At 36.8% G+C, this 25990-nt stretch overlaps 1 protein-coding gene across 2 annotated transcripts in view; it reads right to left on the bottom strand.

Moving 5' to 3' along the window:
* Positions 1 to 25990, bottom strand: part of STPG2 (sperm tail PG-rich repeat containing 2) — a 688703-nt gene that overhangs the window by 544212 nt on the left and 118501 nt on the right. The window lies entirely within an intron of this gene.

The following is a 25990-nucleotide window of genomic DNA, read 5'->3' as shown; positions in this document are numbered from 1 at the left end:
ATGGTATCTCATTGTGGTTTTGATTTGCATTTCTCTGATGGCCAGTGATGATGAGCATTTCTTCATGTGTTTTTTGGCTGCATAAATGTCTTCTTTTGAGAAGTGTCTGTTCATATCCTTCGCCCACTTTTTGATGGGGTTGTTTTTTTTTTCTTGTAAATTCGTTTGAGTTCATTGTAGATTCTGGATATTAGCCCTTTGTTGGATGAGTAGGTTGCGAAAATTTTCTCCCAATTTGTAGGTTGCCTGTTCACTCTGATAGTAGTTTGTTTTGCTGTGCAGAAGCTCTTTAGTTTAATTAGATCCCATTTGTCAATTTTGGCTTTTGTTGCCATTGCTTTTGGTGTTTTAGACATAAAGTCCTTGCCCATGCCTATGTCCTGAATGGCATTGCCTAGGTTTTCTTCTAGGGTTTTTATGGTTTTAGGTCTGACATGTAAGTCTTTAATCCATCTTGAATTAATTTTTGTATAAGGTGTAAGGAAGGGATCCAGTTTCAGCTTTCTACATATGGCTAGCCAGTTTTCCCAGCACCATTTATTAAATAGGGAATCCTTTCCCCATTTCTTGCTTTTGTCAGGTTTGTCAAAGATCAGATAGTTGTAGATATGCGGCATTATTTCTGAGGGCTCTGTTCTGTTCCATTGATCTATATCTGTGTTTTGGACCAGTACCATGCTGTTTTGGTTACTGTAGCCTTGTAGTATAGTTTGAAGTCAGATAGCGTGATGCCTCCAGCTTTGTTCTTTTCGCTTAGGATTGACTTGGCGATGCAGGCTCTTTTTTGGTTCCATATGAACTTTAAAGTAGTTTTTTCCAATTCTGTGAAGAAAGTCATTGGTAGCTTGATGGGGATGGCATTGAATCTATAAATTACCTTGGGCAGTATGGCCATTTTCACGATATTGATTCTTCCTACCCATGAGCATGGAATGTTCTTCCATTTGTTTGTATCCTCTTTTATTTCATTGAGCAGTGGTTTGTAGTTCTCCTTGAAGAGGTCCTTCACGTCCCTTGTAAGTTGGATTCCTAGGTATTTTATTCTCTTTGAAGCAATTGTGAATGGGCGATAACTCATGATTTGGCTCTCTATTTATCTGTTATTGGTGTATAAGAATGCTTGTGATTTTTGTACATTGATTTTGTATCCTGAGACTTTGCTGAAGTTGCTAATCAGCTTAAGGAGATTTTGGGCTGAGACAATGGGGTTTTCTAGATATACAATCATGTCATCTGCAAACAGGGACAATTTGACTTCCTCTTTTCCTAATTGAATACCCTTTATTTCCTTCTCCTGCCTGATTGCCCTGGCCAGAACTTCCAACACTATGTTGAATAGGAGTGGTGAGAGAGGGCATCCCTGTCCTGTGCTAGTTTTCAGAGAGAATGCTTCCAGTTTTTGCCCATTCAGTATGATATTGGCTGTGGGTTTGTCATAGATAGCTCTTATTATTTCGAGATACGTCCCATCAATACCTAATTTATTGAGAGTTTTTAGCATGAAGGGTTGTTGAATTTTGTCAAAGGCCTTTTCTGCATCTATTGAGATAATCATGTGGTTTTTGTCTTTGGTTCTGTTTATATGCTGGATTACATTTATTGATTTGCATATGTTGAACCAGCCTTGCATCCCAGGGATGAAGCCCACTTGATCATGGTGGATAAGCTTTTTGATGTGCTGCTGGATTCGGTTTGCCAGTATTTTATTGAGGATATTTGTGTCAATGTTCATCAAGGATATTGGTCTGAAATTCTCTTTTTTGGTTGTGTCTCTGCCAGGCTTTGGTATCAGGATGACACTGGGCTGATAAAATGAGTTAGGGAGGATTCCCTCTTTTTCTGTTGATTGGAATAGTTTCAGAAGGAATGGTACCAGCTCCTCCTTGTACCTCTGGTAGAATTTGGCTGTGAATCCATCAGGTCCTGGACTCTTTTTGGTTGGTAAGCTATTGATTATTACCACAATTTCAGAGCCTGTTATTGGTCTATTCAGAGATCCAACTTCTTCCTGGTTTAGTCTTGGGAGGGTGTATGTAGTGAGGAATTTATCCATTTCTTCTAGATTTTCTAGTTTATTTGCATAGAGGTGTTTGTAGTATTCTCTGATGGTAGTTTGTATTTCTGTGGGATCGGTGGTGATATCCCCTTTTTCATTGTTTATTGCGTCTATTTGATTCTTCTCTCTTTTCTTATTAGACTTCCTAGCGGTCTATCAATTTTGTTGATCTTTTCAAAAAACCAGCTCCTGGATTCATTAATTTTTTGAAGGGTTTCTTCTGTCTCTATTTCCTTCAGTTCTGCTCTGATTTTAGTTATTTCTAGCCTTCTGCTAGCTTTTGAATGTGTTTGCTCTTGCTTTTCTAGTTCTTTTAATTGTGATGTTAGGGTGTCAATTTTGGATCTTTCCTGCTTTCTCTTGTGGGCATTTAGTGCTATAAATTTCCCTCTACACACTGCTTTGAATGTGTCCCAGAGATTCTGGTATGTTGTGTCTTTGCTCTCATTGGTTTCAAAGAACATCTTTATTTCTGCCTTCATTTCGTTATGTACCCAGTAGTCATTCAGGAGCAGGTTGTTCAGTTTCCATGTAGTGGAGCAGTTTTGAATGAGTTTCTTAATCCTGAGTTCTAGTTTGATTGCACTGTGGTCTGAGAGACACTTTGTTATAATTTCTGTTCTTTTACATTTGCTGAGGAGAGCTTTACTTCCAACTATGTGGTCAATTTTGGAATAGGTGTGGTGTGGTGCTGAAAAATATGTATATTCTGTTGATTTGGGGTGGAGAGTTCTCTAGATGTCTATTAGGCCCACTTGGTGCAGAGCTGAGTTCAATTCCTGGGTATCCCTGTTAACTTTCTGTCTCGTTGATCTGTCTAATGTTGACAGTGGGGTGAAAGTCTCCCATTATTATTGTGTGGGAGTCTAAGTCTCCTTGTAGGTCACTCAGGACTTGCTTTATGAATCTGGGTGCTCCTGTATTGGGTGCATATATATTTAGGATAGTTAGCTCTTCTTGTTGAATTGATCCCTTTACCATTATGTAATGGCCTTCTTTGTCTCTTTTGATCTTTGTTGGTTTAAAGTCTGTTTTATCAGAGACTTGGATTGCAACCCTTGCCTTTTTTTGTTTTCCATTCACTTGGTAGATCTTCCTCCATCCTTTTATTTTGAGCCTATGTGTGTCTCTGCATGTGAGATGGGTTTCCTGAATACAGCACACTGATGGGTCTTGACTCCTTATCCAATTTGCCAGTCTGTGTCTTTTAAATGGAGCATTTAGTCCATTTACATTTAATGTTAATATTGTTGTGTGTGAATTTGATCCTGTCATTATGATGTTAGCTGGTTATTTTGCTCGCTAGTTGATGCAATTTCTTCCTAGCCTCGATGGTCTTTACAATTTGGCATGATTTTGCAGTGGCTGGTACCGGTTGTTCCTTTCTATGTTTGGTGCTTCCTTCAGGAGCTCTTTTAGGGCAGGCCTGGTGGTGACAAAATCTCTCAGCATTTGCTTGTCTGTAAAGTATTTTATTTCTCCTTCACTTATAAAGCTTAGTTTGGCTGGATATGAAATTCTGGGTTGAAAATTCTTTTCTTAAAGAATGTTGAATATTGGCCCCCACTCTCTTCTGGCTTGTAGAGTTTCTGCCGAGAGATCAGCTGTTAGTCTGATGGGCTTCCCTTTGTGGGTAACCCGACCATTCTCTCTGGCTGCCCTTAACATTTTTTCCTTCATTTCAACTTTGGTGAATCTGACAATTATGTGTCTTGGAGTTGCTCTTCTCGAGGAGTATCTTTGTGGCGTTCTCTGTATTTCCTGAATCTGAATGTTGGCCTGCCTTGCTAGATTGGGGAAGTCCTCCTGGATAATATCCTGCAGTGTTTTCCAACTTCGTTCCATTGTCCCCGTCACTTTCAGGTACACCAATCAGACATAGATTTGGTCTCCTCACATAGTCCCATATTTCTTGGAAGCTTTGTTTGTTTCTTTTTATTCTTTTTTCTCTAAACTTCCCTTCTCACTTCATTTCATTCATTTCATCTTCCATCACTGATACCCTTTCTTCCAGTTCATCGCATTGGCTCCAGAGGCTTCTGCATTCTTCACGTAGTTCTCGAGCCTTGGCTTTCAGCTCCATCAGCTCCTTTAAGCACTTCTCTGTATTGGTTATTCTAGTTATACATTCGTCTAAATTTTTTTCAAAGTTTTTAACTTCTTTGCCTTCGGTTTGAATTTCCTCCTGTAGCTCGGAGTAGTTTGATCGTCTGAAGCCTTCTTCTCTCAACTCATCAAAGTCATTCTCTGTCCACCTTTGTTCTGTTGCTGGTGAGGAACTGCGTTCCTTTGGAGGAGGAGAGGTGCTCTGCTTTTTAGAGTTTCCAGTTTTTCTGCTCTGTTTTTTCCCCATCTTTGTGGTTTTATCTACTTTTTGTCTTTGATGATGGTGATGTACAGATGGGTTTTTGGTGTGGATCAAATCAGAAAAATTTAATTTGTGACAGGACATGTTTTGCAGGATAAATCATATACTAGTTAGCTGACTATATGTTCAGTAACAGAAATGGAAACCAAAAGTAGCTTTTCCGTATAAATCTAGGCAAGTATATCAAGAAAGGCAGAATTTAAATGTAAGCTGCTAGGTTTGACTGTATATTAGTATTGCTTTGGAGTTGATGGTTTTCTTATGTAGTTTTAACCAAACATGAAATTGAGTAAAACTGATGAAAAGCCACTTTGATTCCACATTACATCTGCTGAGTAACAATTCGTGTCAACACTGGTATTAGTAATTCAGCTGAGTCAAAAATTTAATATCTTAAATCTGAAGCTACACTCCCAAGTTCTGAAGTAAAGTAAATATGAGTAAATGTGGCCATCCTGAAAATCTCACTACAATAATCAAGAATTATATAAGGCTTTTGTACTGAAAATTTTTTCACCAAGAGGAAATCTATACAAATAGCTTGTATAGGTTTCCTGTAATTACTATACCCTATGTGGTACATTATCTAGTAGCAGTCAAGATTTACAATGTCTATTTTGGTAAATTGGTGCTATGTAAATGTTCAGAATTCGTTAACATTTATTAGTATGCAATGCAACGTGAACTTCCACAGAGTTTCTTAATGTCAGTATAGTCTTCCTGCTCTTTACAAGTCCAAATTCCTCTTTTTAAAAGGAAAAGAAACATTATCACTTAATGAATAACACACAGACAATTAAACACATCCAAATGAAATAATGTTAAGGGTTATAAATCTCAAATGAAGCTAAAGTACCCATATAAGATTAATTATTATTACACTTGCAAAGATAGAGAACTCAAATGTCTGCTGGGGCAAGGCAGGCAAATCAGTGCTAAATGGAAAATGGCATACAGGAAATCACTCATCCTTATCCTCAGGAGCAGCATTTAATCAGCCCCAACTGGCTATTATTAGATTCTTTTGTTCACTTTTAAGTCAAACTGAAAGTCTGGATTTGTATGTGAAATTTCACAAGTTACAAACGTTGGCAACTAACTCAACTTTTAGCAACTATGAAATAACTATAAAAATACACCTGTGGATTAAATTCAGCCCATAAGCCACTAGATTCCCCACTGAGCTCTTTAATATCTTAGAGTATAAATATATTTAAAAATATTCTTCTACCTGGATGACATAAGGGCTGACAAAAAAAAATATTACTCCATATATCAATTCCTGCACATAACTCCAGATCTAGTGAAATCAAAGTCTAAAAGTGGTTTGATCAATGAGTTGGCATTTTCTAAGCCTAGTTATAGTATTATCATGATGAAATTATAATGTCCATGTTTATAAGTAGTAGCAGGGTTTCATGATCTTTATACACACTGATAGCTCTGAAACTAGGATTGCATTGGTCTGAAGAAATCTCTGAAGTGCTGTATAGGAAAAGGGCCCAATTACTCATATTTATTTAAGTAAATTATTATGTGGCAATAAGACTACTGAGTGACATCAAATAATACCTGATAGCATAAAAAAACTGATTTTGTCTTTGCAGTTCTCATTGTTATAAAACATAATATCTAACTTCCTATTATATTCACAAGTTAGTGAACATAATAAATTAGAATTTCTCATATCTTCTCTTCAAAGAAGTATACAGACGATGGGCAATGGCAATCAGAAAAAGATGTAGGAAAGTAGCTCAGCTGGCCAGATGTATAGACCCCTCAAGCAGATGAATAAGGTCATCTTATTCATCTTATTAAAATGAAGATGAGGTCATCAAGTAATAAAAGTACCAGAATAAGAACTTTCTCTGACTCTGTGTGGTGGAATGTCAATATGGATTTCGTATGGATGAAGGGTCAAGAAAATGATGGAGAAATTCTCATTCCCTAAATTGAGACTACTTGTAATTACCTAAGAACATTAAGACAAACAAGAAGGCAATTAACACTGAAGATGAAGGAAATTCTTTGCTTATGTCTTTAATAACAGTGTTTTTTAAAGTTTTTTAAACTGCACACTCATTAATAGGTAATTAGTGCACACGAAGATCATCAATTTAGTTAAGTTTTTAAAAATGTTTCTTAATTTTGGTAATAAAAACCAGCCATACATTTTTAAATTAGCATAAAAATAAGTTTTATTTCAACGAGAAGGATAATATTGTTTGCAGTCTTTCACCAAGGCAGCTATATGCACTCAATGGTAGACAGCTTAATTTATAATTTAGATTATATTTGCAGTTCATTTCTCTTGCTAGCTTCTACTTAATTAGAAAATTTTGAATTCACAATCATTGATCATTATAAATAGTGCCAACAGTTTAATGGCTGTCTGATAAGTCTGGATATTCATATTAAACATAAATGGCCCAGAAATTATGGAGTGCTGGCTCAAAGACTACTGTCAGCACTCTACAGATGAAAAGTTGTAAAATTTTACAAGCAGAAGCTGGAAGGTTGGGTGTTTCAACTTGGAAGACAATACTGAGTACATTTCTAATCCACTCTTAAGTGGTTTTCAGTCCTGGAAATCAGGTGATCATGCTCTGTTGGAACATTTGGAATTGGCTCACAAATTAGCTAAATAATACATAATCAGTTTTTTTTTCTCCAAAGATGAAAAAAACACATTGAGCTGAGAAAAAGTCCAAATTCCAGACTCAAGCTGTTTGTATTAGAGTTTGATTGTTTTAAAAAATCCTGAGAAAATATTCTCAACATTAAAAAGCACAATATTTTGGCTTGGAGGTAATGAGTTCAGGCCACTCAGGATAATAATATATGCCACCTAAAAAGACTACATGAAATCATAATCTTCTTCACTGGCATTAGATTTATATTTCATTTCAAAATCTCATATGATCGTGTGTTTTCTGGACAACATTCTTACTTCAATGTGGTCAAATGGTTGTATCAATTATTCATCTATTCATTATCCATACTTTAAAACCCCAACATACTGAATGCAATTTGAATATATTCATACTTTTCACTTTTTGTTTCAAATTCAATTTTTAAAATCAGAAGGCATATAGGTTTGGAGTTTTTATTATTTTTTCTATATTTATTGAAGTATAATAGACAAATTTAAAATTCTATACATTTAAGATGTACAATGTGATGTTTTGATGTATGAAAACATTGTGAAATGATTATAATAATCAAGCTAATTAACATGTACATCACCTCACATAACTACGTGTGTCTGTGTATGTGTGTGTGTGGTGAGAACAATTAAGAGCTACTCTTTTAGCAACTTTCAAGTGTAAACTGTATTAATAGAGTTACTATGCTACAACATTAGATCTTCAGAACTTATTCATCTCGCATAACTGTAACGTACCCTTTGACCCATATTCTCCACCTCCCAGCCCCTGGCAACCACTATTCTACCCTCTGCTTCTTGAACTTTTAATATTTCACGTAAGTGAGATCATGCAACTTTCTGTGTCTGTCTTATTTCACTTAGCAAAATGTCCTCCATGTTCATCCATGTTATCACAAATAATGGGACTTCCTTCTTTTTTAAGTCTGAATAATATTCCTCTCTGTGTGTATGTATGTCACACTTTCTTTATCCAGTCATCCATTGATGAACATTAGATTGATTCCATATCTTGACTATTGTGAATCATATTGCAATGAACATGGGAGTACAGATATGTCTTCAAGATACTGATTTCATCTCCTTTGGCTATATACTCAGAAGTGGGATTTCCAGATCATATGGTAGTTTGATTTTTATATTTTAAAAAACTTCCATACTGTTTCCCACAATGGCTGTACCAATTTATGTTCCTACCAACAACATATAAGCATTCTCTTTTTTCAACATCCTTCCCAACACCTGCTGTCATTTGGCTTTTTGATAATAGCTTTTCTAAGAGGTGGGAGCTGATATCTCATTTTGCTTTTGATTTCCATATCACTGATGATTAGTGATGTTAAGCATTTTTTCATATAACTGTTGGCCATTTGTATTTCTTCTTTTGAGAAAAGTCTATTCAGGTTATTTGCCCATTTTAAAAATCAGGTTATTTGTTTTGTTGCCATCAATTTGAGTTCTTTCTATATTTTGAATATTAAGCCTTTATCAGATGTATGGTTTAAAAATATTTTTCCTATTCGGTAGGTTGTCCCTTCACTCTGTTGACTATTTTCTTTGCTGTTAAAAAAAAAAAAAAAAAAAAAGCTTTTTAGTTTACTGCAATCCCATTTGTTTATTTTTGGTTTTGTTTGCTCGTGTTTAGGGGATAATAGCTAAAAAAAAATTATTGCCCAGACCAAGGTCAATAAGCTTTTTTCTTCTGTTTTCTTCCAGTAGTTTTTTGTTTTGGGTCTTAGATTTAAGTCTTTAATCTATTTTGAGTTGATCTTTTTATATGGTGTGAGATAAAGATCCAATTTCAGTCATTTGCACGTGGATATCCACATTTCCTAACACTATTTATTGAACAGACTATTATTTACCCCATTATGTGCTCTTGGCAACTGGGTTGAAAATCAATTGATGATAAATGCACAAATTTATTTCTGGGCTGTCTATGTTTGTTCCATTGGTATTTATGACTATTTCTACACCAACAGTATGTTTAAAGTCATGCTGTTTTAATTACTGTAGCTTTGTAGTACATTTTGAAATTGGGTAGCATGATCTCTCCAGTTTTGTTCATTGTGTTCAAGTTTTTACTATTCAGGATCTTTTTTATTCCATAAGAATTTTAGGATTTTTCTTCTAATTCTCTGAAAAATATTATTGTAATATTGATAGCCATAAAATTGAGTATGTAGATCAATTTTGGTACTATGGACATTTTAACAATATTAATTCTTTCAGTCCACGAACATGGGATATCTTTCCATTTATTTGTTTCTTCTTCAATTTCTTTCATCAATGTTTTATGGTTTCCAGTGCATAAATCTTTCACTTCCTTGGTTAAGTTTACTCCTAACTTTTTTCTTTTGTATTTTTTATTCTATTGTAATTAAAATGATTTGAGGGAGGAGTTCATTGTTAGCGTATAAAAACATAACTGAGATTTGTATGTTGATTTTGTATCTTGCAGCTCACCTGAATTCACTTATGATTTTTAACAATTTTTTGGTGGAGGCCTTTAGGCTTTTCTATGTATAAGATCATGTGGCCTGCGAATATAAATAATTACATCTTCCTTCTCATTTGGATGACATTTATTTATTTATTGCCTAAAAACTAAACAATTTCAACAAATTAAGTACAGAAAGATGTAAAAAGTCCTCTGTATTAGTCAGGGTTCTCTAGAGGGACAGAATTAATAGGATAGATGTATATATTTGCAAGGGAGTTTATTAAGGAGTATTGACTCACACAATCACAAGGTGAAGTCCCACAACAGGCCATCTGCAAGCTGAGGAGCAAGGAAGCCAGTCTGAATCCCAAAAGCTCAAAAGTAGGGAAGCCAACAGTGTGGCCTTCAGTCTGTGGCCAAAAGCCTGAGAGCCCTGGCAAACCACGGGTATAAGTCCAAGAGTCCAAAGCCTGAAGAATTTTCAGTCTGACGTTCAAAGGCAGGAAGCGTCCAGCACATGAGAAAGAAGAAGGCCAGAAGACTCAGCAAGTCAAATCCTTCCAACTTCTTCTGCCTCCTTTATTCTAGCCATACTGGCAGCTGATTAGATGATGCCCACCCAGATTGGGGGTGGGTCTGCCTCTCCCAGTCCAGTGACTCAAATATTAATCTCCTTTGGCAACACCCTCACAGACACACCCAGGAACAATACTTTGCATCCTTCAATCCAATCAAGTTGACACTTAGTATTAATCATCACATGCTCTAAAGAACAAACAGCTCTGAATAGGACTTCCAATACTACATTAAATAGAAGTCATGATAATGAATATCCTTGTGTAGTTCTGGATCTTGAAAAAACGTCTTCAGTTTTCACTATTGACTATAATGTTAGCTGTGAGTTTGTCATATATAGCCTTTCTTATGTTGAAGTAAATTCCTTCTACACTTAATTTGCTGAGACTATTTCATCATAAAAGAATGCTGAATTTTGTCAAACGCTTTTTACGCATGTATTGAGATACTGTGGCTTTTTTCTTTTATTCTTGTAATGTGATATATCCCATTTATTAATTTGAACATGTTGAATCATCCTTGCATCCAAAATAAATCCCACTTGTTCATTGTGAATAATTCATTTGGTGTGTTATTTAATTTGACTTGATAGTATATTGTTGAGAAGTTTTATATCTCTGTTCATCAGAAATATTAGCCTGTAATATTCTTTGTTATAGTATACTTCTCTGGCTTTGCTATCAGGATAATTCTGGGCTAACAAAATGAGTTGAAAATCGTTCCCTCCTTTTCCATTTTTTGAAAGAGTTTAAGAAGGATTGGTGTTAACTCTTTAAATGTTTACTAGCATTCACCAATTAAACCATCAGGTCCTGTGCTTTTCTTTGTTGAGAGGTTTTTAATCAATTATTTAATTTCCTTACTCAATATTGTTTTTCTTCCAAGATGGCAGATTAGAAGGTTCTCCAGCATGCTTCACCCACCTGGTAGTGTAGTGATTCACACTGTGAAACTTTATTCATGAAGGATCATGGGAATTCAACCAAAAAGTAAAGGACACTGCACATCCCAGGGAAGAGAAGTTGGTCAGACAGCTTGCACGACAGGATATGGCTGAGAACTGTGAATTAAGTTCCAAAGAGGAAGAGAGTGTCCCTCTGTGATTCACCCTTCCACTGGGGAACAGTGCGACCTAGGCCACGGGAAAGCACATTATCTCTCCCAATCCCTAAAGCTAACATGAGGAGAGGCTGTGAGAAGTAAAGGCTGTGAGAGACTGTGAGAAGTGAAGGCACTAGGAGGTTCCCTATGCATGTTCTCAGATCTGGAAACTGATAGGAGGAAATCATTCTCAATCCATCCTCATATCAAGCTGGGCAGAATTTAGCAACCTAGCAGCAGCAACTGCCACTGGCATTAGAGTCTCAGGCTGGAGATTGGAGTGCTGGGTCTGGAGCACGGTAGAGGACTCCACACTCAGAACTGAGAGATGAGTATGGATTCCAGCTGTGACACTATAATTGGACTCTACCACTTCACAGGACAAGAACAGGAAGAGATTTGCTGACAAGCTCTGATTTTACCTAGGTAGCAAGATCTGAGGCCAAGGATAGCTTTGTGATCTAAAGCCAGACCAGACTGTATATGACTCTACTGAGCTTCCCAACTCACTCCCTTGGTCAGGACTGGGAACTCAGCCCAGCCAGTTCCAAAGTCTGAGAAAAAGGTGGGTCCCACACCTGTTCACATGGACCATGCATTTGGGCCATCCTTCCCTTCCTGTGCAAAGAAATTGGTGCAGAAGCAGTTTCTCCAGTCCTCACCTAGGCTTATCTCCAGGCATCTGGCAACTGACCCCCAGATCCCTGTCAGAGCCAATTGCCTCAGCTGCCACTGGGGAACTCAAGTATGGATTTGCCTGGCCCAGCTCTTTACAGCTTCACCCCCTGCTCCAAGGCTGAATGTAAAACCCAAACACTGAGTGTTCCACAGCCAAGCCTATGCCTGGGACACTAGAGCGCTTTTTCTGATAAACAAGGATAAAACATAAAACCTACTGCACCACTGCAGCCAGATCTTACCTGCAAGTGTGACCTACTGTCCTGGAGGTCAGTCTACACAATTCAGTGACCTCTGCTACTCCAGCTTCTCAGGAAGCTGTGAGCCTGCTCACCCGCCTGGTACACCACCACTACAACCAATATTTGAGAAAGCCATCACACTAAGTCTACCTATAATCAAAAAATTCATAGATTCTTCACCGCCAAACATACCCAGAAGAAAAGCCAAACACCTCTACTCAGCATACATTATAATCACACCCTAAAGGAAACAAAGTCCTGTCACAATGGAAGTGAATTCAAAAATAAGAAGTGACTGTTTCTTTAGAGGAGAAGTAATCAGCATAAAAATACTGGAATATGAAAAAGCAGAGTGTTATGACACACCCCAAAGTATCACACTAACTCTCTAGCAATGGATCCTAATTGAAATAAAATTCGTGAAAAGCAAGATAAAGAATTCAAAGTATTGATGTTAATGAAACTCAATGAGATCCAAGAGTAATCTTAAAATCAATACAAAGAAATCAGAAAATCAATTCAGAATATGAATGAGAAATTTACCAAACAGATAGATATTCTTTAAAGAAAAAAAATAAAACTTCTGGAAATAAAAAAATGTATTAAAAAATTATAAAATACAGTTGAAAACTTCCATAATAGGCTAAATCAAGCAGAAGAGAATTTCAGAACTGGAAGACAGGTCTTTTGAATTAATCCAGTCAGACAAAAACAAAAACAATAAACAAAGCCTTTGAGAAGTATAGGAATAAATAAAGTGTCTAAACTTAAGAATCCTTGGTAGTCCCAAGGGAGAAATAAAGCAAAATGTTTCGAAAATCTATTTAAAGAAATAATTGATGAAACTTCCCTAGACTTCCAAGATATGTAAACATACAGATAGAAGAGGCCTAAAGAACATCAGTAATTAAATTACAACATGAACTTCATCATGCCATACAGTTATCAGGTTGTCATTGTGGAGAAAAAAATCCCTAAAATCAGCAAGAGAAAAGCATCTAGTCACATATGAAGGAAATCCCATCAAACTAACAGCAGACTTCTCAGCAGAAACCTTACAAGCTAGAAGAGATTGGGAACTTATTTTCAGAATTCTGAAATTTAAAAAAAAAAAAAACCTATCAACCATAAATTTTATAGCCTCTCAGAATAACCTTCATAAATGAAGGAGAAAAAAAGTCCTTCCCAGAGAAGCAAATGTTGAGGGAACTGGTCCCCACTAGATTGGTCCTACAAGAAATGCTCAAAGGAGTTCTAAACATGAAAACAAAAAGTCAATACTCACCATCATAAAAACAAACAGAAGTATAAAAACTCACAGGTTTTATAAATAGTTTTATAAAAACTCACAGGTTTTATAAATAGTTTTACAAAAACTCACAGGTTTTATAAATAGTTTTACAAAAACTCACAGGTTTTATAAATAGTTTTATAAAAACTCACAGGTTTTATAAATAGTTTTATAAAAACTCACAGGTTTTCTGATGGATTCACAGCCGAATTCTACCAGAGGTACAAGGAGGAACTGGTACCATTCCTTCTGAAACTATTCCAGTCAATAGAAAAAGAGGGAATCCTCCCTAACACATTTTATGAAGCCAGCATCGTCCTGATACCAAAGCCTGGCAGAGACATAACCAAAAAAGAGAATTTCAGACCAATATCCTTGATGAACATTGATGTAAAAATCCTCAATAAAATACTGGCAAACCGAATCCAGCAGCACATCAAAAAGCTTATCCACCATAATCAAGTGGGCTTCATCCCTGGGTTACAAGGCTGGTTCAACATACGCAAATCAATAAATGTAATCCAGCATATAAACAGAACCAAAGACAAAAACCACATGATTATCTCAATAGATGCAGAAAAGGCCTTTGACAAAATTCAACAACCCTTCATGCTAAAAACTCTCAATAAATTAGGTATTGATGGGACGTATCTCAAAATAATAAGAGCTATCTACAACAAACCCACAGCCAATATCATACTGAATGGGCAAAAACTGGAAGCATTCCCTCTGAAAACTGCCACAAGACAGGGATGCCCTCTCTCACCACTCCTATTCAACAAAGTGCTGGAAGTTCTGGCCAGAGCAATCAGGCAGGAGAAGGAAATAAAGGGTATTCAATTAGGAAAAGAGGAAGTCAAATTGTCCCTGTTTGCAGATGACATGATTGTATATCTAGAAAACCCCATTGTCTCAGCCCAAAATCTCCTTAAGCTGATTAGCAACTTCAGCAAAGTCTCAGGATACAAAATCAATGTACAAAAATCACAAGCATTCTTGTACACCAATCACAGACAAACAGAGAGCCAAATCATGAGTGAACTCCCATTCACAATTGCTTCAAAGAGAATAAAATACCTAGGAATCCAACTTACAAGGGATGTGAAGGACCTCTTCAAGGAGAACTACAAACCACTGCTCAATGAAATCAAAGAGGATACAAACAAATGGAAGAACATTCCATGCTCATGGGTTGGAAGAATCAATATCGTGAAAATGGCCATACTGCCCAAGGTAATTTATAGATTCAATGCCATCCCCATCAAGCTACCAATGACTTTCTTCACAGAATTGGAAAAAACTACTTTAAAGTTCATATGGAACCAAAAAAGAGCCCGCATCGCCAAGTCAATCCTAAGCCAAAAGAACAAAGCTGGAGGCATCACGCTACCTGACTTCAAACTATACTACAAGGCTACAGTAACCAAAACAGCATGGTACTGGTACCACAACAGAGACATAGATCAATGGAACAGAACAGAGCCCTCAGAAATGATGCCGCATATCTACAACTATCTGATCTTTGACAAACCTGACAAAAACAAGAAATGGGGAAAGGATTCCCTATTTAATAAATGGTGCTGGGAAAACTGGCTAGCCATATGTAGAAAGCTGAAACTGGATCCCTTCCTTACACCTTATACAAAAATTAATTCAAGATGGATTAAAGACTTAAATGTTAGACCTAAAACCATTAAAATCCTACAAGAAAACCTAGGCAATACCATTCAGGACATAGGCATGGGCAAGGACTTCATGTCTAAAACACCAAAAGCAATGGCAACAAAAGCCAAAATTGACAAATGGGATCTAATTAAACTAAAGAGCTTCTGCACAGCAAAACAAACTACCATCAGAGTGAACAGGCAACCTACAGAATGGGAGAAAATTTTTGCAACCTACTCATCTGACAAAGGGCTAATATCCAGAATCTACAATGAACTCAAACAAATTTACAAGAAAAAAACAAACAACCCCATCAAAAAGTGGGCAAAGGACATGAACAGACACTTCTCAAAAGAAGACATTGATGCAGCCAAAAAACACATGAAGAAATGCTCATCATCACTGGCCATCAGAGAAATGCAAATCAAAACCACAGTGAGATACCATCTCATACCAGTTAGAATGGCTATCATTAAAAAATCAGGAAACAACAGGTGCTGGAGAGGATGTGGAGCAATAGGAACACTTTTACACTGTTGGTGAGACTGTAAACTAGTTCAACCATTGTGGAAGTCAGTGTGGCGATTCCTCAGGGATCTAGAACTAGAAATACCATTTGACCCAGCCATCCCATTACTGGGTATATACCCAAAGGACTATAAATCATGCTGCTATAAAGACACATGCACACGTATGTTTATTGCGGCACTATTCACAATAGCAAAGACTTGGAACCAACCCAAATGTCCAACAACGATAGACTGGATTAAGAAAATGTGGCACACATACACCATGGAATACTATGCAGCCATAAAAAATGATGAGTTCATGTCCTTTGTAGGGACATGGATGAAACTGGAAAACATCATTCTCAGTAAACTATTGCAAGGACAAGAAACCAAACACTGCATGTTCTCACTTACAGGTGGGAATTGAACAATGAGAACTCATGGACACAGGAAGGGGAACATCACACTCCGGGGACTGTTGTGGGGTGGGGGGAGGGGGGAGGGACAGCATTAGGAGATATACCTAATGCTAAATGATGAGTTAATGGGTGCAGGAAATCAACATGGCACATGGATACATATGTAACAAACCTGCACATTATGCACATGTACCCTAAAACCTAAAGTGTAATAAAAAAAAAAAACTCACAGGTTTTATAAATAGTTTTATAAAAACTCACAGGCTTTATAAAACAACTAGACAAAGGAGAAAGATAAAGAAATCAAATTATAACATGACAGAACTCCTCCAAACCACAAAGATAAACAAGAAAAAAAAAGAATCCACAAAACAACTAGGTAACAACATTATGACAGGAATAAAGCCTCACATATCAATTTTAACCTTGAATATAAATGTACTAAATTCTCCACTTAAATTGGTGGAGTGAATTAAAAAAGCATGAACCACCTGTGTGCTGCTTACTCATTATTGGTCTGTTCAATTACCTATTTCTTCATTATTCAGTCTTGGTAAGTTGTATATTCCAGGAAGCTATCAATCTGTTCTAGGTTATCCAATTTGTTGGTATACAATTGTTCACAATAGTGTCTTGTGATCCTTTGAATTTCTATGGTATCAGTTATAGTGTCTCCTCTTTCATTTGTAATTTTATTTGAGTATATTCTGTTACTCAGTGTAGCCCAGGGTTTGTCAATTTTCTTTATCTTTTTTTAAAAACCCAACTCTTATTTTCATTCATCCTTTCTATTAATTTTCTAGTCTCTATTTCAATGTTCTGTTCTAATCTTTACTTTCCCTTTCTTTGTTAACTTTGGGCTTAATTTGTTTATTTCAGATCCTTCTTTTTTGATGTAGGCATTTATTGCTATAAACTTTCCTCTTAGAATTGCATTCACTGCATCTTATAAATTTTGATATGTTGGGTTTTTTTCATTTTTTTATCTCAAGATATCTTTTGATTTCCCTTTTAATTTCTTCTTTGGCCTGTTAGTTGTTCAGAAGTGTGTCATTCAATTTTCATATATCTGTGAATTTTCCAGTTTTCCTCCAGTCATTGATGTCTACTTTCATACCATTATGATTCAAAAAGATACTTAATATAGTTTCACTCTTCTTTAATTTGTTAAGGCTTGTTTTGTAGTCCAACATATGATCAATTCTGGAAAATTATCCATGTGTGCTTGTGACAAATATGTACTCTGCTGCTGTTGAATGGAATGTTCTATATATGTCTGTTAGGTCCATTTGGCCTAAAGTACAGTTCAAATCCAATGTTTCCTTACTGAATTTCTGACTGAATGATATATCCATTGTTGACAGTGTGGTATTGAAGTCCCTTACTATTACTGTATTGCTGCCTATTTCTCCCTTGATATCTGTTAATATCAAATTATGTGTTCCAATGTTGAGTGCAGATAATTTTACTATTATCACATCCTTTTGATGAGTTGGCCCCTTTATCATTCATGGGTCAAGCTCAGGTTGTATGTGTGCAGGAATTTATCCATTTCCTCTAGGTTTTTCAATTTGTTGGCATATAGTTGTTCATAATAACCTCTAATGATTCTTCGGATTTCTGTGGTCTCAGTTATTACGTCTTTTTCATTTCTGATTATATTTATTTGAGTCTCCTATCATTTTTTCTTAGTTAGTCTGACTAAACGTGTATTGATTTTATCTTTTCAAAAATCCAACTTTTCATTTCATTTCATTGATCTTCTGCATTTTCTTAGTCATGATTTCATTTATTTCTCCTCTGATCTCCATAATTTCTTTCCTACTAACTTTTGGTTTTTTTCTTAATTTTCTAGATCCCTGAGCTTCATTTTTAAGTTATTTAATTCCTTCTACTATTTTGATGTAGGTATTTATTGATATAAAATTCCCTCTTACTGCTTTCATTGTATCCCATAGATTTTAGTATGCTGTATTTCCATTTTCATTTGTTTCAAGAAACGTTTTAATTGCTTTCTTAATTTCTTCATTGACCTGGCCCTTTTATCATTATATAATGACCTTCTTTGTCTCTTGTGACAGTTTTTTACCTAATGTCTGTTTTGCCTGATATAAAGAGAGGCACTCTTGCTCTACTTTGTTTAGTATTTGCATGGATTATACTTTCCAACCCTTCCCATTCAATGTATGTGTGTCCTTAAACCTAAAGTGTGCCTCTAGTAGGCAGCATATACTTGGATCTTGGTTTGTGGTTTTTTGTTTCAATCATTCAGCCACTATATGTGTTTTGGTTGAAGAATGTAATACTGTTACATTTAAAGTAATCATTGATAGGTAAGAATATACTATTGCTATTTTGCTGATTTTTTTCTGGTTGTTTTGTAGAATCCATTGTTTCTTTCTCTCTTGCTGTCTTTCTTTTAGATTTGATGATTTTTTTGTAGTGCTATGCTTCGAATCCTTTTGCTTTATATTGTGTACATCTGTTTACCTTTGTAGTTATCATGAGGCTTACATAAAATGTCTTAAGTTATAACCATTTATTTTAAGCTAATAAGAACATAACTTCAACTGCATATAAAAATTCAGTATTTTAAGTTATCCTACCCCACATTTTATATTATTGATGTTATATAACTTTGTAATTTTTTAATTTGACTTTAAGTTCTGGGATACATGTGCAGAACGTGCAGGTTTGATATATGCCTTAGTGGTTTGCTGCACCGATCAACCCATAACCTAGTTTTAAAGCCCCACATGCATTAGCTATTTGTCCTGATTCTCTCCCTCCCCATGCACTCCACCCCCAGAAAGGCCCCGGTGTGTGTTTTTCCCCTCCCTATGTCCATGAGTTCTCATTGTTCAACTCCCGTTTATGAGTGAGAACATGAGGTGTTTTGTTTTCTGCTCCTGTGTTAGTTTAATGAAGATGATGGCTACCAGCTTCATCCAAGTCCCAGCAAAGGTCATGTTCTCATTCCTTTTTAAGGCTGCATAGTATTCCATGGTGTATATGTGCCATATTTTCTTTATCCAATCTATAATTGATTGGCATTTGGATTGGTTCCATGTCTTTGCTATTGTAAATACTGCTGCAGTAAATATATGTGTGCATATGTCTTTATAATACGATGATTTATATGCCTTTTGATATATAACCAGTAATGGGATTGTTGGGTCAAATAGTATTTCTGGTTCTAGATCCTTGAGGAATTGCCACACTGTCTCCCACAACGGTTAAACTAATTTACTTTCCCACCAACAGTGTAAAAGCGTTACTATTTTTCCGGAGCCTCGCCACCATCTATTGTTTCTTGACTTTTTAATAATCGCCATTCTGACCGGCATAAGATGGTATCTCATTGTGGTTTTGATTTGCATTTCTCTAATGATCAGTGATGTTGAGCTTTTTTCATATGCTTGTCGGCTGCATAAATGTCTTCTTTTGAGAAGTGTCTGTTCATATCCTTTGCCCACTTTTTGATGGGATTGTTTGTTTTTCTTGTAAATTTGTTTAAGTTCCTTGTGGATTCTGGATATTAGACCTTTGTCAGATGGGTAGATTGCAACATTTTTCTCCCATTCTGTAGGTCGCCTGTTCACTCTGATGATAGCTTATTTTGCTGTGCAGAAGCTCTTCAGTTTAATTAGATTCCATTTGTCTGGCTTTTGTTTCAATTGCTTTTGGCATTTTCATCATGAAATCTTTGTCCATGCCAAGGTCCTGAATGGTATTGTCTAGGTTTTCTTCTATGGCTTTTATGGTTTGGAGTTTTACATGTAAGTGTCTAATCCATCTTGAGTTAATTTTTGTATAATGCATAAGCAAGGGGTCTAGTTTCAGTTTTCTGCATATGGCTAGCCAGTTTTCCCAGCACCACTTATTAAATAGGGAATCCTTTCCCCATTGCTTGTTTTTGTCAGGTTTGTCAAAGATCAGATGGTTGTAGATGTGTGGTGTAATTTCTGAGGTCTCTGTTCTGTTTCATTAGTCTGTATGTCTGTTTTGGTACCAGTACCATGCTATTTTGGTTTCTGTAGCCTTGCAGTATAGTGTAAAGTCAAGTAGCATGATGCCTCCAGCTTTGTTCTTTTTGCTTAGGATTGTCTTGTCTATGAGGGCTCTTTTTTGGTTTCATATGAAATTTAAAGTAGTTTTTTCTAAATCTGTGAAGAATGTCAATGGTAGCTTGATGGGGATAGCACTGAATCTATAAATTACTTTGGGCCGTATGGCCATTTTCATGATATTGATTCTTCCTATCCATGAGGATGAGATGTTTTTCCATTTGTTTGTGTCCTCTCTTATTTCCTTGAGTGACGGTCTGTAGTTCTCCTTGAAGAGGTCCCTCACATCCCTTGTTAACTGTATTCCTAGATATTTTATTATCTTTGTAGCAATTGTGAATGGGAGTTCATTCATGATTTGGCTCTCTGCCTATCTATTGTTGGTGTATAGAAATGCTTGTGATTTTTGCACACTGGTTTTGTATCCTGAGACTTTGCTGAGGTTGCTTATCAGCTTAAGGAGTTTGGGGGCTGAGACGATAGGGTTTTCTAAATATACAAGCATGTCATCTTCAAAGAGACAATTTGACTTTCTCTCTTCCTATCTGAATACCCTTTACTTCTTTCTCTTGCCTGATGGCCCTGGCCAGAACTTCCAATACTACACTGAATAGGAGTGGTGTGAGAGGGCATTTTTGTCTCGTGCTGGTTTTTAAAGGGAATGCTTTCAGCTTTTGCCCATTCAGTATGATATTGGCTGTTGGTTTGTTATAAATGGCTCTTATTATTTTGAGATATGTTCCATCAATGCCTAGTTTATTGAGAGTTTTTAACATGAAGGGATATTGGATTTTATTGAATGCCTTTTCTGCATCTATTGAGATAATCGGGTGGTTTTTGTCTTTGCTTCTGTTCATGTGATGGATTACATTTATTCATTTGCATACATTATAGCAGCCTTGCATCCCAGGGATGAAACCTACTTGTGGTGGATAAGCTTTTTGATGTGCTGCTGGATTCAGTTTGCCAGCATTTTATTGAGGGTTTTCGCATGAATGTTCATCAAGGACATTGGCCTGAAGTTTTCTTTTTTGTTGTGTCTCCACCAGGTTTTGGTATCAGGGTGATGCTGGCCTCATAAAACGAGTTAGGGAGGAGTCCCTCCTTTTCAACTGTTTGGAATAGTTTCAAAAGGAACAGTACCAGCTCCTCTTTGTACCTCTGGTAGAATTCGGCTGTGAATCCATCTGGTCCTGGGTTTTTTTTTTTTTTTTTTTTTTTTTTTGGTTGGTAGGCTATTAATTACCGCCTCAATTTCAGAACTTGTTACTGGTCTATTCAGGGATATGATTTCTTCATTGTTTAGTCTTGGGAGGGTATATGTGTCCAGGAAGTTATCAATTTTTTCTAGATTTTCTACTTTATTTGCACAGAGGTATTTATAGTATTCTCTGATGATTGTATTTCTGTGGGGTCAGTGGTGATATCCCCTTTATTATTTTTATTGTGTCTATTTCATTCTTCCCTCTTTACTTCTTTATTAGTCTAGCTAGTGGTCTATCTATTTTGTTAATTTTTTCAAAACAGCTCCTGGATTCATTGATTTTTTTTGAAGGGTTTTTCATGTCTCTATCTCTTTCAGTTCTGCTCTGATCTTAGTTATTTCTTGTCTTCTGCTAGCTTTTGGATTTGTTTGCTCTTGCTTCTCTAGTTGTTTTAATTGTGATGTGAGGGTGTCGATTTGAGATCTTTCTATCTTTCCCTTGTGGGCATTTAGTGCTATTAATTTCCCTCTTAATACTGCTCTAGCTGTGTCCCAGAGATTCTGGTACATTGTCTCTTTGTTCTCATTACTTTCAAAGAACTTCTTGATTTCTGCCTTAACTTCATTATTTACCCATGAGTCATTCAGGAGCAGGTTGTTCAATTTCCAGGTAATTGTGTGGTTCTGAGTGGGTTTCTTAATCCTGAGTTCTAATTTGACTACACTGTGGTCCAAGAGACTGTTATTATCAGTCCTGAGTCAGTGGCTCTCAGGTGGGCTGCTGCAACACACTGCTCTTCCTTCCTCTTCATGGGTCATGCCAGCTGCCTAGTCATTCCTGATGACAGAACCTGGATACTTTGGTTGCCAGTGCAAAATTCACCTGTTGTTTCGGTTTTTTTGGATGGGAGCCTCCCATCACCACTGCTGCTTCTAGTTGGCCATCTTGGCCCTGTGCACATAACTGTTTATATTATGTATCATTAACAAATTGTTGTAGCTATTGTTAAATACTTTTGTCTTTTAACCTCTATATTACTAGAGTTACAAGTGATGTATGCACTATCACAATATTCAAGTATTCTAACTTTGACTATATTCCTTACAGTGAATGTTATACTTTCATGTGTTGTCATATTTTTAGTTATTGCTTTCATTTCTCTTTGATGAACTCCCTCTAGTGTTTCTTGTAAGTCAGGTATAGTGGTGATGAACTCCCATAATTTTTGCTCATCTGGGAAATTACTTACCTTTCCTTTATTTCTGAAGGACAGCTTTGCAAGGTAGAATATTCTTGGTTGACAATTTTTTTTTCTATCAGCATTTAAAATATATCATCCCACTGTCTCCTGGCCTGCAAAGTTTCTGATGAAAAATCCACTGACCATGTTATGATTGTTCCCTAGTATGTGATCAGTTGTTTTTATCTTACTACTTTCAAATACTTGTTGTTGTTTACGTTTAAGAATTTGATTATACAAGACTTAAAGGTAAGACCTAAAAGCATAAAAACCCAAGAAGAAAACCTAAGCAATACCATTCAGGACATAGGCATTGGCAAAGACTTCATGATTAAAACACCAAAAGTAATGGCAACAAAATCCAAAATAGACAAATGGGATCTAATTAAACTAAAGAGCTTCTGCACAGAAAAAGAAATTATCATCAGAGTGAACAGGCAGCCTACAGAATGGGAGAAAATTTTTGCAATATATCCATCTGAAAAAGGGATAATATCCAGATCTACAAAGAACTTAAACAAATTTACAAGAAAAAAACAAACAACCCCATCCAAAAGTGGGCAAATGATATGAACGGACACTTCTCAAGACATTTATGCGGCCAACAAACATAGGAAAAAAAGTTCATTATCAATGGTCATTACAGAAATGCAAATCAAAACCACAATGAGATACCATCTATTGCCAGTTAGAATGGCTATCATTAAAAAGTCAGGAAACAACAGATGCTGGAGAGGATGTGGAGAAATAGGAACATTTTACAATGCTGGTGGGAGTATAAATTAGTTCAACCATTGTGGAAGACAGTGTGGCAATTCCTCAAAGATCTAGAACCAGAAATACCATATAACCCAGCAATTCCATTACTGGCTATATACTCAAAGGATTATAAATCATTCTGCTATAAAGACACATGCACACATATGTTTATTGCAGCATTGTTCACAATAGCAAAGACTTGGAACCAACCCAAATGCCCATAAATGATATATTGGATAAAGAAAATGTGGCACATATACACAATAGAATACTATGCAGCCATAAAAAAGGACGAGTTCATGTCCTTTGCAGGGACATGAATGAAGCTGGAAACCATTATTCTCAGCAAACTAACACAAGGACAGAAAACCAAACACTGCATGTTTTCACTCAGAAGTGGGAGATGAACAATAAGAACACATGGACACAGGGAGGGGAACATCACACACCAGGGCCTGTGTGGGGGTGGAAGGCTAGGGGAGGGATAGCATTAGGAGAAATACCTAATGTAGATGACAGGTTGATGGGTGCAGCAAACCACCATGGCTCATGTATACCTGTGTAACAAACCTGCACGTTCTGCACATGTATCCTAGAACTTAAAGTACAATTGAAAAAAGAAAGAATTTGATTATAATGTTTTTGGTGACTATCTATTTGTGTTTAATCTATTTTAGGCTATTTGAGCTTCATGGATCTGGATGTTTGTGTTCCTTTCCAAATCCAGGAATTCTTCTGTAGTTATGTTTTTAAATAGTTTTCTGTCCCATTCTTTTTCTATGCTCCTCTGGAACTTCATTATTCATAGATTGTTCTGTTTGGTTGTATCCCACAGGCTATCTTTACTCTTTTTCATTTTTTCTTTTTGTTTCTCTATTTGTTTCAAATAACCTGTCTTTGAGTTCACTGATTTTTGTCTCCTGCTAGATCAAGTCTGCCATTAGAGTTCTCTGTGGAATTTTTTAGTTCAGTCATTGTGTCCTTCAGCTCCACAATTTCTGTTTGGTTTTATTTTATATATTCTATCTTCTTGTTGAACTTCTCATTTTCTTCATGTATTGTTTTCCTGATTTTGTTTAGTTGTGCATTTTTGTTCTCTTGTAGCTCACTAAGCTTCTTTAAGACAATGGTTCTTTGTCAGGCTATTCATAGATCTCCATTTCATTAGGGTTAGTTCCTGATGCTTTATTTTATTCTTTTAGTGGTATGACTTTCTCCTGATTTTTCATAATTGCTGTCTTTCATCGGTGTCTGTGCATTTGAAGGAACAGGCTCTTATTCTAGTCTTTACATACAAGCTTCAGCAGGGAACATCCATCATTAGTCAGCCCATCAAGATATTCAGTTGGTAGGCTGACTGGTGAGGTCCACAGGTCAGGTAGGCTTACTGCTGAATCCTTGCTCAGGTTGGCCTGGTTCCTGAGTCAGTGGGCAGGTGGGCCTGTTGTCTGTGTCCACAGATGCTAGCCTGAAGCCTGAGTCTGCAGGGGCTGGCCTAGCACTTTGGTGGGCCTGGAGCCTGAATCTGCAAGGGCAAGACTGGTACCTCAGTCTACCGAGGATGGCTTGGTGTTGGGGCAGGCCTGGAGCCTGGATCTGCAAGTACTGGCTTTTTGCCTGGGTCTTCAGTGGCCATACTAGAGTCTGTAGCCATCACTGCTACAGACAGTGCCGCAGACAAAAGTTATTGGCCTGTAAGGGCAGTACTGGAGCCTGTACCCACTGGTGTTGGCCTGAAGCCTGGATCTGCCAGGGTGACCTGGTGCTAAGACAGGCTTGAAGTGTAGGTTTGTCGGGGACATCCTGGCACTGGGGTTCACTGGGTTGGGCCTGGTGACATGATTCTGAGGCAAAGTGAGGTCCTTACTTCATCCTCCTTTCCCAACACATTTCTCTGCACTATCCTGCTCAGGTTGGGGTGAGGGGTTATGCCAGTAATGTGAAACTGTCCTTCCCACCCTCTTTAATGCATCTTTTCTTATTTATGTGCTCCACCTAGATACTGTAATCTCTCATCTGGAATCCTTAGCTCTTGTGAACATATTTTTATGCATAGATGGTTGTTTAAACTGATGTTTCTGTGAAGGTGATATGGTTTGACTCTGTTCCCACCCAAATCTCATCTCAAATTGTAATTCTCACATGTTGAGGGAGGACCTGGCGGGAGGAGACTGGATCATGGGGGTGGTTTCCCCCATGCTATTCTCATGATAGTGAGGGAGTTCTCATGAGATCTGATGGTTTTAAAAGTGGCAGTTTAGCCTGCATTCATTCTCTCTCTCTCTCTCTCTCTCTCCTGCTACCTTGTGAAGGAAGTACTTGCTTGCTTCTCTTCCACCTTCTGCCACGATTGTAAGTTTCCTGAGGCCTCCCTAGCCATGTGGAACTGTGAGTCAATTAAACCTGTTTCCTTTATAAATTACCCAGTTTCATGTAGTATTTTTATAGCACTGTGAAAACAGACTAATACAGAGGAGTGTGCATTGGAAACTCCTATTCTTCCATCATGCTATCATCATTCCTCTTGTCTAGTAGTTTCACTGCTGATTATCAAATGTTTTCCATGAACAAAGCAGAGTGTGGATAGCTACTTAGCTGGAATACCTATTATTTACATAACACTCTTCCATAACATTAATATGTCACTGCTGATCTCAATGAAAATTTTCAAATCCATATGTCCTATAATATTAAATCAACAAAACA

The sequence above is a fragment of the Hylobates moloch genome, unplaced genomic scaffold (genome assembly GCF_009828535.3).
Source record: "Hylobates moloch isolate HMO894 unplaced genomic scaffold, HMol_V3 SCAFFOLD_2, whole genome shotgun sequence".
In the NCBI taxonomy this organism is placed as follows: Eukaryota; Metazoa; Chordata; class Mammalia; order Primates; family Hylobatidae; genus Hylobates; species Hylobates moloch.
The sequence above is the reverse complement of the archived record's forward strand: the minus strand, read 5'-3'. Positions and strand labels throughout refer to the sequence as shown.